Here is a 6,000-nt window from a genome sequence, read left to right on the forward strand (position 1 = left end):
AGACTAGGGGGCAGTATTTTGATGTTTGGATGAAAAACTTACCCAAACGAAACTGCCTATTTCTCAGGCCCAGAATCTAGAATATGCATATAATTGTCAGATTAAGTTTCCAAAACTGTCAAAATATTGCCTGTGAGTATAACAGAACTGATATTGCAGGCAAAAACCTGAGGAAAATCCAACTGGAAGTGCTGTTTTTCCTGAAAGCTCTCTGTTCCATTGCCTGCCTTTGCTCCATTTAAAGGGATATCAACCAGATTCATTTTCCTATGGCTTCCCCATGGTGTGAACAGTCTTTAGACATAGTTTCAGGCTTTTATTTTGAAAAATGAGCGGTTTTGCATGCGCAACAGCTTGGAGCAGACATTTTCTCTCTCTCTCTCCTATTGAAGAAGCTACAGTCCCGGTTGAAATATCATCAATTATATATTGTAAAAACAACCTAAGGATTGATTATAAAAAACGTTTGACATGTTTCTACGAACTTTACGGATACTATTTGGAATTTTTGTGACCGCTCAAGCCTGTGGATTTCTGAACATAACGCGCCAAACAAATGGAGGTATTTTGGATATAAAAATAATCTTTATGGAACAAAATGAACATTTATTGTGTAACTGGGAGTCTCGTGAGTGCAAACATCCGAAGATCATCAAAGGTAAGAGATTCATTTTATTGCTTTTCTGACCAATCTACTTGGCTGCTAGCTGTTTGTAATGTTTTGTCTACTGAGAGAGATGTCCTTACATAAACGCTTGGTATGCTTTTGCCAAAAAGCTTTTTTGAAATCTGACACACCAGGTGGATTAACAACAAGCTAAGCTGTGTTTTGCTATATTGCACTTGTGATTTCATGAAAATTTAATATTTTTAGTAATTTAATTTGAATTTGGCGCTCTGCAATTCAGCGGATGTTGACGAAAATGATCCCGCTAACGGGATGGGTGCATCAAGAATGTAAAATGCTATCAGTTCAACTTTAACTAAGACACATCTTAACCTTGTAGTCATAGCCATTTTAGCCACATTTTAAAAATTGCCTCACCATATGCTTACATAGAAAGGTGTTACAACTTTATTTAGGAATGTGTAAAACCACTACACATTTTTAACGTACTGTATTGTCATCTTTACATTCATAGTTATCCCTCAGTATGCTGTTATGAATCTCTGTTTATCCCTGGCAGCGTTAGAGAGAGAGCTGAGCAGAGTATTATTGATCCTCAGGAGCAGGTTCATGGCTGAGAGGCCAGGGTAGTGGTCAGGAGTCTCATGTACAATTTGACTTGTGCCTTCCTGGGAGACATTACCACCTCAATAACTACTAGGCTACAGGAGTGAGAGACAACAACAAGATACCAGGCTTCTCATGGATTCTAACCGGAGCTAGGAATTGAGACTTTGATATTTCCTTGCGCTGTACATCAGAAATAGTACGAAGGCACCTACGTTTTATGTTCAAATGATGTAGTGCATCAGGTGTGACCAGGCTTCCAAGTCAAGGTAAGCTTTTGGTTTGATTAATTTATTACCACCGAGGCCCGCCGGTGTAACTGCTTGCTGACTGTCCACTGCACTGCATGATTGTAGTGGGTTAACTAACGCATTAGTTCGTATAGCTATGTTTACTATGACATTAGCTAATATGGTGACAATGTAGGCTGTGTATACCACCCTGCATCCCACAGATTGCTTGCCTCTGAAGCTAAGTTGGCTTGATTCTTGATGGGAGACCAGCTGCTGCTGGAATTGGTGTTGGACTGCCAATAGGCGGCACTTCCTCTGGTCTAAAAATAATAAGTGCTCAATGTCCCAGGGCAGTGATTGGGGACATTGCCCTGTGTAGGGCTCCGTCTTTCAGATGGGATGTTGAAACGGGTGTCCTGGCTCTCTGTGGTCACTAAAGATCCCATGGCACTAATCGTAAGAGTAGGGGTGTTAACCCCGGTGTCCTGGCTAAATTACATATCTGGCCCTCATATCATCATGGCCACCTAATCATCCCCAGCTTCAAATTGGCCACATTGTTACTGTAAATGAGAATGTGTTCTCAGTCAACCTACCTGCTAAAATAAGGGTTAAATAAAAATAAATAAGCGTGGTCATGATATGAAGATTTGGCTTGGAAAGTTTTTTTACGCCTGGTCACAGACAGCTGATGTGTTGCAGACAGAAGACCACAAGCGAAGAGAAAAGGTGAGAAGAGGAGCGCGTGTAGATGTGAGAAGGAATTATACAGCATTCAAAGTGATCATGCTGTTTGTATGTGGCTGCTATGAAAGTGAACTGTGTTTGCGTGTGATAATGGGTTTATTCATTCTGCCAATTCTGTTGAAAAACCTTTCATAATCCTCTTGAATCTAGGGGGCACTATTTTCATTTTTGGAAAAATAACGTTCCCAAAGTAAACGGGCTATTTTGACAGGACAAGATAGTAGAATATGCATATAATTGACAGCTTAGGATAGAAAACACTCTAAAGTTTCCAAAACTGTAAAAATATTGTCTGTGAGTATAACAGAACTGATATTGCAGGCGAAAGCCTGAGAAAAATCCAATCAGGAAGTGACTCTTATTTAGAAACCTCTGCGTTCCTATGCGTCCCTGTTGAGCAGTGAATGAGATATCAATCAGATTATTTTTTCTATGGCTTCCCTAATGTCTCTAGTGTCACAATACATAGTTACAGGCTTTCACTTTGAAAAATGAGCCTGAACGTCAATATTGCGTCAGTAGTCAGCTGAAGTCTCTCAGAGTGTTTTGTGCGTAAAGAACAAATGCGGCCATTGTTTCTCTCTTTCCTACTAAGAAGCCATCTGTCCCGGTTGATATATTATCGAATAGATATTTGAAAAACACCTTGAGGATTGATTATAAACAATGTTTGCCATGTTTCTGTCGATATTATGGAGCTCATTTGGAATATGTCGATATTATTGAGCTAATTTGGAAATATGTTGTGACCGCAATTTCCGGTCGATTTCTCAGCCACAAACGTGAAGAACAAACGGAGCTATTTCGGCTACAAAAATAATCTTTTTGGAAAAAGGGAACATTTGCTATCTAACTGGGAGTCTCGTGAGTGAAAACATCCGAAGCTCATCAAAGGTAAATTATTTAATTTGATTGCTTTTCTGATTTTTGTGACCAGGTTGTCTGCTGCTAGCTAGGCATAATGCTATGCTAGGCTATCGATAAACTTACACAAATGCTTGTCTTGCTTTGGCTGTAAAGCATATTTTCAAAATCTGAGATGACAGGGTGATTAACAAAAGGCTAAGCTGTGTTTCAATATATTTAACTTGTGATTTCATGAATAGGAATATTTTCTAGTAATATTTATGTCTGTTGCGTTATGCTAATTAGTGTCAGTTGATGACAACGCTCCCGGATCCGGGATGGTTAGTACCAAGAGGTTTTAAACTGAAGCAAATGGAACAAAACGTGGATAAACATACCTGCATTTGTACAACAGAAACTCTTGTTTGCAACTGTTGGACCAGTGATTGCACCCTAGATCAGCCAGATGCAGGCAAGAGTGTGCAAGGCGGTATTGAATGTGTCGCTGTTTGTCACTTTGATTACTCAAATTTCTTCTGACATGTGCACCTACATTGTAAACTTTCATTCATATGCTGGGTTGTAGCAACCTCAGTGTTTATAGGGAACATTTGAGTATTTAGTAGTAGCCTAACTCTATCAATGTTACATTGAGCTGTGTGAATGGAAAATGAATCACAGTCATCTAATATGATGTAATAGAAATAAAAAAATATATATTGTCCTCATCTTAAACGGCACTGACCACCACTGATTGACAGAGAGAGCAGGATAGACAGTTAGTTAGACTAGTAAACTATTTTGACCTGTGGTAAAGTCAGCGAGCAGAAAACTGTAGTGCATAAGGGAAGTACCAAAACTCCTTGATATAGGGGAGGCGCATGCAAGCATATGAGGAAATTTGGCTAGGATGTAAGAAATTATACAGTAAAACCTGCAAAAGACCAAATGTAAACTAGGGAAATCCTCACTACCCTCTCCTGTGCCCAATAAAAAACACACAAACCTCACCTATTTTGCACCCTCCCAGTAAATTTCGATCAGTCCCTAATGAACAACAAAACCAATAGTAATTTAAGGGTTGTTTATCAAAGATAGATGGCTAATTAATTGATTCAGCTTTGTATTATACCCCTCTGGACTCTTGCATCAGCCTGGCAGATATAGTTAGTTAGCTAATGTTGTCATGTTCATATTATATTCACTCGTACATTGCCAGAGTACCTTCTTCTGATAATTTGCTTAGTTGGGTTGGAATATTCTGTACATTCTCTTTTTTCTGTTGTCTAGAGGAATGGATCTGTTCTGATCTGGGACTTAACTGTCAGGATTTGGCCAGGATTGTTCCGGTTTTGGCCACTAGATGACCCCATTGTGCATTTTTGACCCTTTTGTTTTCCCTTGTTTCCAGTTATTATTTGCACCTGTGCCTCGTTTCCCTTGAATGCATTTAAACCCTTAGTTTTCCTCAGTTCTTTGCTCTGTGTTTGAATGTTAGCACTCAGCCCCAGCGATGCTGTGAACATTTGTTACTCCAGTTGGACTCTCTTGTGGTACTCTGTTTTTGTTCTCGTTTATTTATTTTTGATTATCTTTTGAGGCTTTTTCCCTGCTGTACCTACCACCTTGTGGATTTACCTTTTGACTTAGAGGATTACCTTTTTCTCTTGGTATTACTTTTGACGTTGTGGATTTATATTTTTGCCTGAAGAACCTTCCTTTTTACTTTATTAAAACACCGTCTCAAGAACTGCTGTGTCTGCCTCATCTTCTGAGTTCTGACAACTTTTAGTGGCTCAGTTTGCTAAGTGACTGTTTCTCACACCGGAGACCCGAGTTCGTAACCGGGTCCTGACACTTAACTGTGTCATGATGCTGTGAACTCTATTGACCCCTGCCTCATTTTACCCGGAGTTCCAACCAGGCAGCCATGACATCTCTTAGGTGGGCACTGATAGCTCTAAATGGAGGATTTGGTACAGAGATAGACATGTGGACTCAATCATTTGAGTAAATCACAGTATTTGGTGGACTCAGAGCGTGCTCATTAAATGCAAATTTGGATAACTCTTATGACCCTGTCAGCGCTACATCTCAATCATATTTCCCCTCCGATAGTTGGCATATTGTTTTGGAATCCTGATTTATGGCGGAATAATAAAGTTGGGAACTGACTTTCTGAATTAATAATGTTGCAGGGAATAAGGGTTTCTATAGTGGATGTAACTCTGCATGTCAATGACTCATAAAGAAGGGAAGGGTTTTTTTGCCACAGGGAAGGTATTCGTCGTGCTTTGCAGGAGAGAAGCCTGGGCTGGGAGACAGCAGTCGGAAGCAGTATTCACTCTTCTCTCCCTTTGGATAATGGGCTTTAAAAGCTGGCGTGGACCAGCACTCATTTAGCCCACAAACAGGGACTGTACGTTAGTGGGGAAAGCCTCTGCCACTTTGAAATGGGTACTTCCAAGGAGAAAATAGTACAGCCTATCAATTCATGGATTCCACCCTCCCCTCACTCATGGTCTGGGCTCATTTTGTGACAGATGAAGATGAAACAGACATGGTATGGAAGCAGTCACATTTTGTAGGAAAGGTTTTATGTTCAAGAAAGTCAAAGCTTATAGATTCCGTCCTGATCTCTTTTATAAAGCAACACATAATTATAACGTGTCAATTGCAAATATGTTGGAGAGTTGGCCTTCTCTCTAGCTCCAATTTTGCTCCGGTACCGCTCAGACATGAGCTCTTGTCATGCTTTGCCCAGCATTTTTAATTTCCTTCATTACTGTTCTTTTAATTAGACATATTCTGTTGTCTTTATTTAGCCTACCCCAACACTAATGAGCTGATGTTGATATGAGTCGACCAATAAATAGGTCATACAGCCTGCGTAATTAATAGTGAGATAACAAATGAGCCCATGCAGCACCTCCGTAGATG

Source organism: Oncorhynchus mykiss, chromosome 14, assembly GCF_057628025.1.
Source record: "Oncorhynchus mykiss isolate SJ-2025 chromosome 14, ASM5762802v1, whole genome shotgun sequence".
Classification (NCBI taxonomy): Eukaryota; Metazoa; Chordata; class Actinopteri; order Salmoniformes; family Salmonidae; genus Oncorhynchus; species Oncorhynchus mykiss.